The sequence below is a fragment of the Topomyia yanbarensis genome, chromosome 2, assembly GCF_030247195.1.
Source record: "Topomyia yanbarensis strain Yona2022 chromosome 2, ASM3024719v1, whole genome shotgun sequence".
Classification (NCBI taxonomy): domain Eukaryota; kingdom Metazoa; phylum Arthropoda; class Insecta; order Diptera; family Culicidae; genus Topomyia; species Topomyia yanbarensis.
Window position 1 is genome coordinate 47,920,380 of NC_080671.1, and position 14,035 is coordinate 47,934,414.

At 38.7% G+C, this 14,035-nt stretch overlaps 1 protein-coding gene across 6 annotated transcripts in view; it reads left to right on the top strand.

Annotated features, from left to right (window-relative positions):
* Nucleotides 1–14,035, top strand: part of LOC131684436 (LIM domain transcription factor LMO4) — a 1,051,444-nt gene that overhangs the window by 814,901 nt on the left and 222,508 nt on the right. The window lies entirely within an intron of this gene.

The following is a 14,035-nucleotide window of genomic DNA, read 5'->3' on the forward strand; positions in this document are numbered from 1 at the left end:
AAATCAAATATTTCCACTAATGAAAGCATTATGCGGGCGTTACTGAAGGGAAATTGATCATAATTATAAAAGCCATGATTTTTGGTCATGGTCCTGTTTTCGTAACGTAAAAACGTGATTGTTCCAGAATTCATGGCACTTTATTCACGATTTTGGGAACAATTTTAATGTAGAATACATTTAAGCTTTCAATATAGGGGTCCCGTTTCAAAATATCGGCTGCGGCGCCGTGTCAGATTTTGAACGTTAATAACTTTTATCATACTTAACAGAATGATTTGATTTTTAGGCCAATTTGTTGAAAATATGTTCCTCTATGCTGTATTAAAATTTGAAGTATGTATAACATGCACTAATAACAAAAAATTGTGTTTTGAAAAATCTTTCGAAAACGACTCGGAAAAGTGGAAATTTTCAGCCCATCCCGCACAGAGCCGTCAATATGGTGGACCAATCGAACAATAAAATAATGAAAAGTTTATATATAGGTCCACTAAATGTTTGTTCCTATGATTATTCGTATTGGGTTGCTTGACGAGAGCAGATGGTGGGGGAAAGACGGCATCTTCCTTTGGTTAGGCCATTAGAAGCTGGACGGAAAGGAAAGGCTCACGCACGGCACGAGAACGAGCGAGAAAGCGATAGTAGTGCATATTAGCGCGATTATATAAATATCTGTCGGTCGGTTTTTCTCATCACTCGTATTCGTTCAAGTACTAGCAAGCAGCCAGTCCACCGGAGGAAAGCAGTTGGCAATGACGAAGGACCGAAAAAGTGCCCCAGCTACTGGTGGCCTATCGCAACCAACTACCGATCAGGAACTGTCGCCATGCAAGAATTTCGCCCCAACTAAAGGGCAACAGAGCAACTAATCTGTAGACTATCCTTCCAGCGTCTGGTTCGGGAGATTGTACAGGACTGCAAAGTCGAGCTACGCTTACAAAGCTCAGTCGTAATGATGCCTCGAGAAGCCAACGATCATAACTAAAACGAATGTACGTGTTCCCCCACCATCCCATGGCCAGTATCAGCGCTAACAAATAAGACAAAAGAATTTAAATTTGTGAAAATCTTTTCCTTCCTTCTTTTCAAATCTGCAACATTCTTTGAAAATATTGTTGGAATATTGTTATTGAAAAACTGAACATGCAAGTTTGCTAGCACTGGCCACTAGATTGAAGGCGATGGAAAGACAGAATATTCGTTTTGGTTATGCTAGTATTGGTAGCCGAACGGAAAGGAAAGGCACAGGAATGGCACGAAAACGAGCGAGAGAGCGATAGTAGTGCTTTCTCGTGTGTTCATATATGAATATTGGACGGTCGGTTTTTCTCATCATTCGTATTCGTTCAAGCACTAGCAAGCAGCCAGTCCACCGGAGAGAAGCAGTTGGCAATGGTGACGGTCCGAAAAAGTGCCCCAGCTACTGGTGGCCCATCGCAACGAACTACCGATCAGGAACTGTCGCCATACCAGTATTTCGCCCAAACTAAAGGACAACGGAGCAACTAATCCGCTGGCTAACATTCCAGCGTCTGGTTCGTAAGGTTGTGTATTACTTCAAAGTCGAGCTACGCTTACAAAACTCATCCGTAATGAAGCCAGTGATGCCTACTTGCTCGGTTTGTTTGAGGATACAAAATAGTGCGCCAAGTATGTAACTTTCTCGAAAAAGTAATCATACTGGCTCACAGTGTCCGCTGGGAGTGGGCGTAAATTACAATAAAAGCAACGGTTCTTTTCAGGACCAATCAATTGTGTTCTAGTGTTAAACTGAAACTTTCATTTTAAGATGTGTAACAAATTTTCAACAAGCAACATAATACGTTGTGTGGAAAGAATTAGCTTGCACACGGAACAAAAATTTAAATTATCCTCTCGCTCGTTTCGTGCACTGCTTTTCCATTCCTTTCTGCTGCTATTATCAGTATAACCAAAACGAATGTGCGTGTTCCCTCACCATCCCTCTAGTGATCAATGTTGCTTCAATTGCATGTGTTTAAGAGAAACGTTGAAGTCGCATGCTTCTATTCGAGCTTTTTGGCACCCTCCGTGAACTAACTGCATTAAATGATTTTTTTGTGCAGCTCCGTGCTAGTAGCAAACAAAATGGCCCTACCAGCGTCTGATTCGTGAGATTGTGCAGGATTTCAAAGTCGAGCTAAGCTTATAAAGTTCAGCCGTAATTAAACGTCTCGAATTGAAGTCACGACGCTCCGGTTATGTCACAGACATTACCCACCCATATTTTTTTATTTTGACAACGACTAACGGTTTAATATAGACACCCTATTTCAATATTTCGGAAGGAACAGAAGGTCGAGTTTGGAAAGTTTGTAACTTTCATTGTACTTAACCAAATTACACAATGTTCGCACCAATGATTCAGAAATATGACCAGGAATCTTCTATTAGATTTGTAAGTATGTATAATTTACATGAATAAAGAAAAATTGATTTTCAGTAATCAATTATTATCTGTTCTGCCATTGGCCAGTACTATGCGACTTCCTTATGCTAACAATTCATTTCATCGTTAGCCATCTCCCTCACCAAGGCCAACAACACCAACAAAAATGATCCTTTTCAGGACCACCATCATTTTTGTAAAGAATAATTTGAAATATTCCTCGCCCAAATCACCTTTTGTCCGAAAATTCCAATGAGTATCAACATATTTGAAGAACGTGTTCCTTATGTATTCTACATCTCTCCGGTTATGTCGCCGACATTACCCACCCATTCTTTTTTTTCCGTGTGGAAGGAAAGATGGGATGGAAAAGGTTTACAACCACTGTACTATACCGACCACAGTTCATTACATGTACGTATTCCAACATCCAACGCCAATTACTTCGCATTATTCAATCAGCCAAGCCTCGTTAGCTACAGAGCCCCCACCTAATCCGTCTAATTCCTCAATGTGTTGACGTTCCCAGATTCAAGGGAAACCGCTATCTATTATCATACCCGCCATCAGATCTTTCATTAGTTTATTAGCACGCTGTCACACCCACGGGAAACTCCCACGCCTTCGTCGACGGAGAGCCCACCCATCTCAGCCAGCCTGTGGAACCGAGACTTACAGTTACCACTCATCGCATAAATGGGGAACCACCTTTTTCCATTTCATTCATCCATTCAACTGGGTGATACGATCTCATCTACACGCACACATATGCGCACATACACACACGCCTATGTCCCGATCGCTGTCGTCACCCGAAAAAGGAGGCGCAAGTGTTGTCGTAATTACGTTCCTAATCTTTCCCGAGATCTAATTTGCTGATACTCTGTAACGAGAAGCAATCGGAACCCACCCTCGGCAGTTACGTTCTAACCTCGACAGCACTTTGCCTAATATGAATGCGTCGATTCGAATCGCGACGGGGCTGGGAGTGAAGTGCGGAATATTTTCTGGTCTCCCAACCATCCACCCCCGAGGCCTAAAACACATTATCACGGAAACGAGAGATTTCAATCTATTAAAGGTGGCTTGCCTTGCCTTCCGCCTAATAGATTAGGTGGCACCTGGAGCTTTCCACATTAATTGGACAAAAACGAATGGGATATTGATGACAGTGCCTGAAAACGGGAACTGTTGTTTAAAGGAGCGGAAACAATGAGATTTTCCTGATACTTCTTCGCTTTGGAAAGTTGACCAAAATTATCCGTACTTCACTTTTTAGTGACAGCTGTGTTTCACCGAAGGACAATACTCTCTCATCCACGTGTCTAATTTCTTCCTTCTCCCCGGTGCGTGCGCGTTTGTTTGCGTGTGCGTGGGTGCACTGTATACAAAGCAAATGAATTCAATTTAATATTCGTTAACAGGTAATCAATCATCCGGCTTGATATGAAAATGTTTCTAATGGAATTAAATTTCGTAGAAAATGTGCACACGCACACCTCGCTAATTTCAATCCTGGGGCTGCCTGCCGTTTGGGCCAGCGACACGCCGGTTTTGAACAGACTGCCGGCTAGCTAGGATGGGGATGCAATCAGTTTTCCAACTTTCCATCTCTCTAACGTCGTCGATTGGAGGAACCGGCAGATGAAGAAGGAGGACGCAGGCGAAGCGCCTCGGCTGTAATGACTTTTTGGGTAGTGTGTTTGTTGTGGCGGCGCACTCGGTCAGGATTATTTGGAAAATTTGATTTTTTCTGCGAATCCGTAAGTTAGTTGTAAACTACATCATATTCAAATTTTGATGACGAAAGTTTTAGATTTTTATCAAAATTGAATATTTATTATTTCTGGCACGACGTTATGATTCATTTCCAATTTTCCCTGCTGCCAAGCACCGTTTTCAAATCCACAAGGAAAACTACCAATACAGCCATCCCTCGGAGGGTAGGTGCGCTTCACCACCGTGGGTTGGTCACATGTGATATTCAGAGAAAATCGCTTAGCAAATGTGCTTACCGCCCGCCGCCTGCCATGAGACAGGTTCAGCTGGGTACCGTGAGCGGGGATGGGTGATAATCGTCTTCTTTGTCCATACACTCAGTGTGTTGGAATTCCTTCCTCTCCTCCTGCGGTCGGAAGCGGCCAGGCGAATACGAAGTATCGTAAACAAGTTTGGTAATAATAATTAGTTTTATTTGTGTGAGAGAAAATTGAGCGTTTGCTAATTATCGATTCTATCTATCTACTCGACGGAGAGTAGGGGACGTCTCGGTGAATTGATTGATTGATGCTGATTCAGAGGAGGATGATTGACCGATCTTAATTGTTTTGAAAATTTACTGTCGACAGCGAATTGAATTGAGGCATACCTGACTTGTAGAAATTTTTCCAATCAAAGTTTGACTTTTCCCCTCAATTACGGGTTAACGTTAAGAGGTTCTTAATTTCAAATTTATCGACACAAGCAAAATCGAGTTCGCGCAGAAAAAAAGGACAGGAAGCAACCCCAGCGCGTAAAGAGTTCACCGAAGAAAACGAAAAACTTATATTGCCAATTTGAATTGGATTATTCATGCACATATCGACTGGAACCTCTCAAGTGCCTTGCCGGGGGGTTTGGAACCCAGTTTGAGGAAGCGGCCGTTGCCGGGAAGAGGTTGATTGTCGTCGTCATAACCGTTGTTCGAGAATGCGCAACGAGTTGCAATAACAACACTTGAATTTCCCTTATTTCTCTTCTTCCATCAACCCCACTTTCCAGACCGTCAACGAGGCGAGGGTATGTTGCTGCTGTTGAGTGTTAGCTGTTATCGTCAATGACGATATAATTTCCGGTAATATGAGCATAATTTTCAAGAATCGTTGGCTCACAATAGGTACATATACATCGCTCTGCATAGTACTGCTACGTTCTTCTAGGTTAGGGTTTTGAAACGCGTGGCTGGTTTGGTCGCTTCCAAATAAGAGCCCCAGGAACAAGGCGAAAAACTGATGGAATGGTAGGAATAAGGACCTCCCTGGCAGGAGGGAAATAGCAGCTGATTGAATGGTACACATTTTGTTTTTCGTTATAAAGTTCTGATAAGGATGTATTACTTGAAAGTGTTTAAAATTCACATTCTATTTAGTGTTGATAAAGTATACAGAAAAAAATATTTTGTAATTTTAAATTTATTTTCATGCACATATTTGGAGCATGAATATAAATGTAAAATGAGTGCATCGAATTCAACTTAATTTTCAATCAAATTTTTGATTCCAGCTTTGTATGTTTACATTCGTATTGATTTACATGTCGTTTAATTTTCATTATTTTTTGGTATGTAAAAAGTACCAAAAAATTTTATACTTGAATACTTGAACCATGAATAATTAAAAAATGGGAATAAAGAAAAATAAAAAATAGAATTTGAAAAGCATTAAAAAAGGAATTTAAAAAAAATTGCAACTAAACATTGAATGTACAATTAAAAAAAAAAGTTCAACCCTCTGATGTCCAATGTATTTCGTTTCATTTCACTATGTTGACAAATTGATTGAAATCTAAAAATAATAGAATAAAGGAAAATTGTAAAATGTAATATTAATGAAGAGTTTTTTTTTATCAATTACTATTATTTTCAAAATAGGAAGTGGGAAATAGAAAAATTCAAAAGTGAAAAATCAAATTACGAATTTTAATCCTACCGGTGACCGACCTAGCGCAATGAAGACAAGCGACTAACGGAATAGCAACAGAACTGATAATTTCTTTTTTTTAAAACTTTTTAACGACATTCAATTAGCTAAAGCTAAAGCTCACGGTTAAGAGGGACAAGTCTGTCTGTACCAGGAGGCATGTTGGTAGACTTGAGTGATTCGTAGTTATGCTGCCTATGCTCGACCCCTGCCAATAGAAGACAAAAGATTAACCTGTAAGATTTTAAGGCCATTTCTAATGACCCTGAGACTTCTAGTTTTCCGATCTGTATACTTCACATCCTTGAGTACTAAATTTTCATAACTTTCACTACCCAATCTTTAGTTTGCTGAATGTCATTAAAAAGTAAAAAATATGATTTCAGCGTATTGCAAGTAACAGCTGCGTACTTCAAAAACGTACTGTAATCTTATGAAATGTTCTGTAGATTTGCGGAAAATTATTCGGAGAAAACTATACGAACTATGCGAAAATCCTGCGAAATTTAGGAAAATCTTACAAACTGCAGGAAACTTTAGGAAAATTTTACAAACTGCATGAAAGTTTTGCTAACTTGACCAAATTTATAAGAACTTTAGCGATCAGTTATGAGGCTAGTTCTGCAAGCTTCCATGAACTTTATGGAAGTTTTATTAGCTTTTGAGAAGCTCTGGAGGCCCTTAAATTTGTTGAGCTTCTCTTAGATTGGCCAAATTTCCCTACAGTTCACAGAACTTTTCTAAGCTTCTTAGAATTTACTGAAATTCGTTTAAATTTCCTAAATTTTAAATAAATTTCTTACAATTTGCAGACATTAGCAGTTCTTCCTTCAAGTTTGAACCATTGAGTATTGCGTAGAAACTTCTCGAAGCTTAAAAGACTTCAGAACGTAGAACATCTCAGAGGGACGTAGAGATTTGCTGAAATTTCAGGTTTTCACTTGAATATTAAGTACCTCCCTGAACTGCACTTTTTGGCAATTGTGACGTTAACGCAGATAAGAATATTTATCAGGACATAAGTTTTTGTGTTTCGTGATGTTTTCAAAGGCTAATATCTGTTTTGTACAAAATGTGTGCAATTCTTCAAGTAACATAGTCATCTGCGTTTATTTTTACATTTTTGCAAAAATCTTGTAAATTTTAGAAACGTCGCAAAAACTTTTTTTTTCATAAAATCGTATATTGCGTTAGTTTAATGATTATCTACATAAAATATATAGCTTCCTAAATTTATATCCGGTTGTCTGGTTTTTACAAAATACACAACACAATCTGTTATTGTAATTACTAGATATCGTTTGGTGCTTCTGTTGAAATTTCGGAAGTTGGGATATATAAATATATATATATATATATATATATATATATATATATATATATATATATATATATATATATATATATATATATATATATATATATATATATATATATATATATATATATATATATATATATATATATATATATATATATATATATATATATATATATATATATATATATATATATATATATATATATATATTCTATCACGTGCAATTAGCTGTTGTCTTTCAAAACGCCAAATGTCCCTGCTTCTGGAACATCGAAATAGTTGGTGTATAACAGTTTCTGTTTCTCCTGGCCATATTTCGCAGTTAGGGTTGTCAATTACGTTCCGCCGAAAAAGTAAATCACGGTGTTTCATTATTTTGTGCATCACTAAACACCAAGACGACAGCGCGCTGTTCGGAGTTAAGTAGTTTGCAGTGAAGGGTGCTGAAAAACCGTTTTCCAGTCTTGTTGCTCGGCCGAAACAAAGCCAGGATCTGGTAATAGCGACACAATATGTTGATAAAGCATTTGTGATGATGCTGCATTAATCACACTTTCCGGAAAATGCTGCATTTCCTGTCGGTGTATCCGTATTTTCCAAAAAACTGGCCAGAAATGGAAATTGGCGAGAAGAATTTAAAAGTCGGTTTACCAGTAAAGCTTTTGACATCATTTCAGGACAATGTAAGTTTAATCCACGTCGTTCCTTTGGCAGTATTAGATTTGTGTAAGATACTCACTGCAGCTGTTGTCCATGCCATAGAAATTGTGTGTTTCAAAAATCACTCCAATCAGCGTGCGTTGAAAAAGCATAGTTTGACAAATCATTAAAATCCATGATTTCATCACTCCTTGTTTTTTTGGCTCCTGAGGAGTGAAAACCGCCAAGGAGTGAAAACAGGTTACTAGATTATAATTGCAGCATACAGTTTAAAAGCCCGAGCTCAATTTAGATTTTCATTTTATCAAGCACAAAAGCAAAACAGTTCCTTGGTACAGTTCATGGCGAAAGCTTCTTTTCGATAGACCTCGAAGGTCAGCATTCAATGGTTAACATACTAGGCTAGGCTTAGGCCATTACAGTAATAAATAGTACACCTGTTTTGCATCCTTCCACTATGCATTTGAATTATTGGATTTCATCACTTCAGCAGAAACATTTTTACACCGGATTTGAGATATGTTTGCCCGTGATTATTGTTAGAAATATATATATTGAAAACAAATGACTTGCTTCAATATATACGGGGTGCGCCATCTCGATGTATCCTATTTCAACATTGAACAACTCCGCCATTTTTCAGCCGATTTTGACAGATAAACAAAATTCTGAAACCATTTAGGGTATAAGTCGATTTACATCAAAATAACGCAATGAAATCGTAGCGCTTTACATTTAAAACGATCGTTCAATAGTGAAAACTGCGTGCTTATCGTAAAAAATATGGCAGGCCCACTTCACCATTTCCGGCGGAGTAAATAAACAAAAATGTCGAATTTGGGGGACACAGAATCCACACGTTATACATCAAACACCACTGCACGACCAGAAAGTAACTGTTTGGGCCGGAGTGTGCTCCAAAACAATCATTGGTCCTCATTTTTTAAAGAGGCAGCGACAACGCACGCTACCGCTGGATTTTTGCGCACTTTGTCTGTCCACAAATGCAGAAAAAAGGTCTGAAAAACTTCTATTTTCAACAAGACTTGCCATACCGCAATCAAGTTCTTGCAGAGCAAATGCGCAGGATGCGTTGGCTCAAAAAAATGGTGATTTGGAATGGCCTCTTCGTTCTCCGGATTTAACGGTGCCAGACTTTTTTTCTGTAGGGTTACTTGAAAAGTAAAGTGTATTCTAGCAAACCTAAGTACCTTAACGAACTCAAAGCTAATGTACGAGCTGAAATTGCTGCGATTATGCCCGAAATGCTGTCCAATGCCATGCAAAATGGCCGCAAAAGAGCTGCTTTTTGTGTATCAAATGGGTGTGGTGATTTAATCAACTTTGTTTTCTAAACCTGTTTTATAATAAATGGCATAAAATATCCTAAAAAGATTTGTGTACTTGTGAAAACGGCTAAAAATGGCGGAGTTGTTCAATGTTGAAAAAGGATATATCCAGCTGGCGCAGCCTGCACCTTCTGCTGCGATAATTGAGAAATTAAACATACAAAATTTGAAGACCTGTTATCAAAGTTTGTGATTAAATTCGATCTATAAGAGGCGACAGAACAAGAATCACAAACCGGAGTGGACAGGAGGAGCCAAAATCAGGAGTGAAAACCTAAGAGTCAAAACCCACTTGGATTACTTTGATTGTTATACTCACCAGAAACGTGCATAACAATGATTGGTTTCCACTGCTCCTTTGGAAACAGGCTCCTTGATGTGAAATGTGTGGTTTATTTGAAACACTGGTTTTAATTTTTCGAGCCAATCCTATTGTAATTTAGATATTTGACGCCATGTACCATATTTTAGAACTAATATAAGTATTTATTAGGATGATTTTCTGAATAAGGTTCAACTTTCTTGGTTTATGTAACCATAAACGTGTACGCAAGCCATGAACAAAAGATTACCAATTTAGCTTTTGCGCTTGTCGTATGTTATCACTGAAAATCACACCTAGTATTTTAACACTATTTTCGATATTTATCCAATCTGTTTCCGCTGTTAGATTCACATTTCCACCACATTTACACCGACAGTTTTTCATATGTTGAGAATTGCACCCGCAATTCGACCGAATTCCGTAAACAAGGCTACGACCTGTATAAGTGATAACTCATTTCCAAAAAACATTGATATGTCATCAGCATAAGCGCTCCGTAAAGTATTCGGTAGATTATGTTTAATTATATCTAGTAGTGATTGCAGATAAATCACGAACAGCATCATGGAAAGGGGGTCTCCCTGTGTTACAGATCAATTTATTGTAAATGCATGCGTTAAGCTCCCATTTATAAGCAATTTTGAGTAAGATTGTTCCCAAATTGTTCCAAGTAGTACGAAACCTACGTTGAAATTCATTTTGAGAAGCGTTTGTCGTAAAAAAGAATGACTAACACGATCATATGCGTGATCTAAATCAAAGGAAATATGGAATATATCGAAATTCACGCAATAGACATATTTTGAATTTTATTGTTTATAAAGCGTTCAGCATATACAGTAATATCAGAATAACTTATTTTAAGGTTTTCTTCTCCAACTAGCCTAATATTTTTCGATACTCAGGATCATTCATTCCCTCAACAAATTTGTTTGTAATAGCACTGTCGAAAACATTGTTGAAAGCATTAATTCTCGAACTCAGTCTATCTTCTGATCTCACACAAAGCAGAAGTTAAAATCTCTACGCTATAGGCACCAGTGAAGCAAGCCAGCGCTTTGTTGTATATTCGGTGCACAAACAGTATTGTATCATTGTCCCTGGTTGCGCAGTGAAATGAGTTTTCTAAAAGAAACAAAAGTGCCCGTGCTACCTGATGCTACACTATTTCGACCGACTTTAATAAAACTTGTGTTGGACCCGCAGTTCACGACGTGGAACATATAGTTAAAGTGGAAAATGGAGCATAATTTTTTATCGGTGCGTGTTGTGAGGTTGCGAGTGACTAAATCTTCTTACATGCCTATCAAATGCAAATCACAGAAGGATGACGTAATCTATAAGCAAACAACGTTGATCACATATCCCGGGCAGATCCCAACATGCTAATTCTGTAACCAGACAACCTACTACGGAAAAATGTGCGCCGAAGCAACTAGTCAAAACACAGCCACTACTGCAAATTCTAACAGACTCCGACACTTGCAGATAAACCAAAAATAACAACCCAATTAAGCAATAATGAAGGAATCACGACCACGACAATCGCTCCCAAACCAACAACAAGTATCTCTAATAATGAAACAAATACCGATGAGGACGGATTCACAACGGCGAATCGTAAGAACAAGAAACAAATAAGAACCTCTGATCGTAAGCAACAAGAAAGCAGTACCGATGATGATATGGACGTGAACGATAACGGATTAGCATTACTTGAATTAGTTGCGTTATCCGGTGAAGCATTAGTTGCGACGGATAACGCAACCAATGCTCCACCGCCAAGGAAAAAGATCTCAACATGCAGCAGCAAACGGCGTCAAGAAGATCAGACAGACAGACAGACATTCTTAGTACTTTTTTATTTTAACTAAGTGTCAAAACTTAAAAGATCCGCGGCTCAGTTGAGCCGTGTCAAATAACCTTTAGAAATAAATGGCAGTTAACATCGCAAATCGTGTTTGTCCAGAGACATTCTACAAAAAGCTTCGTCACCGAGGCGCTTGTTGATATTTTTGCATAGAAAAATAACAGAATATTTTTGAAATGATACATTACAAAAGTTTTGATCAATTTGCTTCACTATAATTTCTAAAAAGGAAGTGTTTTTATGCTGAAACCCTTACAACCATTCGCAGTCAGGGCCGGCGAAATACGTGGGTAGTATGGGTAGTACTACCTACTCGAAAATACCCACTCGAACGATTCGAACAAACCTATATGTCTCGCATACTAAATGCATGCGTCCAAAGTTCTCGATGTACAGCAATTTCATTTTTTTTTGAGATACAAATTTCTTTGCCTTTCAATTTAAACTTCTTGAAAATATGGGATAATAATCAAAATTTGTTTGATATTTTGATTTTTTTATATTAATACACAATTTTTTTAATTTTGACACAATTGCAATTTCATTTAGACTACAGGATGCTATTAGAAATATTTTTAAAGGCTAAATATACAATTTATTTTTAAACAAGAACTATTATATCTATCGTGTTTAAAAATATGTATATGAGAGACATATAAGGAGATCGAGGATGCCCAGCATATCTCAAATTGGAACGAGGCCGAAGGGATTCGTTGAACGATGATCTGGCACTAGACGCATGACCAGACAACAGGCTCAATGTAGCGATAACAGTATAATGACTGGACATGGCCCGAGATATCACCCGAATGAAGTTACTACCCTTATCCATCCTCTTGAACCAAGACTTGTTGATCCTTTGGGATTGATACACTTCCTTTGTTCCACGAAATTTGCCAATTTTCAAGAGTCCTCTTACAAGAAATACTGAAAAACTCGTTGAAGCTAAGCAATCTTTCATAAATATCACCTTCTAATGCCTAAGTATACGCCTTCTCAATACCCCGGAACAAAGCGAAGGCACTTAAAATAAGGTAATCTGGTATGATTTTTTAGATAAAGCGCTCAGGAACTCCCAAGTTTTCCCCAGAAGTGCTTTCCATGCTCCATCGAACGAAGAGCCTCCTTGGAACTGTACCGATGTGGACATGGTCGTTGATAGGTAGACATAAAACTATCAGTTTCGTGGTGAGAATGTTTGCAGCACAGGCTCTTTTATGATCACCCTCACCACTAGAGTTATAATAATTAGCATAGAAGCGATGCATAGCTGTTATCACCTGATGAACGTTACTGTGACATGCGCACCAATCGAACGGTGGTTGAATCGAATAAAAAATCTAGAGTTTAGCCACCAGACGAAACATGGTTTCTCTCGTTAATCCGTCGACGAACCGGTGCCAATAACCGCGTTTTTTTAGCTTTCATTTTGTTGGAAACCGGTACGTTTACCCCACAGCACGATCCCACAGTACAATTACTCCCTTATCTCAGTGGAGATCACCCACCCGTCGATCACAGTGAGCACAGCCTTTTACCCGCCGCTCAACTTGTTCTCGCTCTCATCGCACTGCATGATCAACGACTTTATCATCGGCACCAGTAATAAATAAGCAGTCTACGTGATCAGTGTTAATGTGCGTCCTTCCTTCTGTGAATAGCAATTAAATAAATTAGTAGTGAAAATTTGCGCAGTGTCGTGTGTGGTCCGAAATTCGGTATAACATTTTGGTCCTTCGAGCCGGATTTCGAGGAACTTTTACTTAGAAAGTGAACCAGTGAAAGTGTGCGCAAAGTTCGCTAAAATTGTGTGAGCAGATTAGCAGAAAGAAGCGAAAGGTTCTCTGACCTCTGGCTATCGGACATCGACCCCGACGCACAAACAGTGTGGTTGCAGCTGAAGCTATCTCTGGAGCTCGCGCCGTCGGATAGACTTTACCAGTGCGGACAACAATCGTGTGCGGCTAAGTGGATTCAATCTGCGGCATTTGCTGAGCGGGACGAAGTAGTTGGCGTTTGGAATAAACTTTTCAAGCGGCTCCAGCCGCCATCAGCAGAGAAGTATTTTGCATGCTTGGGGTGGTGTTGCATGAGACCACAAATGTATTCGGTGTGGCAATAAAGTGGATTATAGAAATTCGAGTTTTTCTCTGCATGCGATTTTTCCTTCAGGGGACTGTGGTCTATCATATTGAGTCGCTGTGTCTTTCAATATTGGAAGGTTTATTATATTTCGGATAATTTCCATTGATGGTTGTCTGCTTGGTTGGCTCCTCTCGCTGCTGTCACAATCGGTCGTCTGCTCAGTCAAGTCGCGCGCGGAACGTCGAGTCGAGTGAAAGTTTTTTGCAGTATAAAAAACTAGTGCAATTTTATTCAGATTTAAGAATCAAATAAAGTGTCTGTTTAGAATTTGTCTGTGC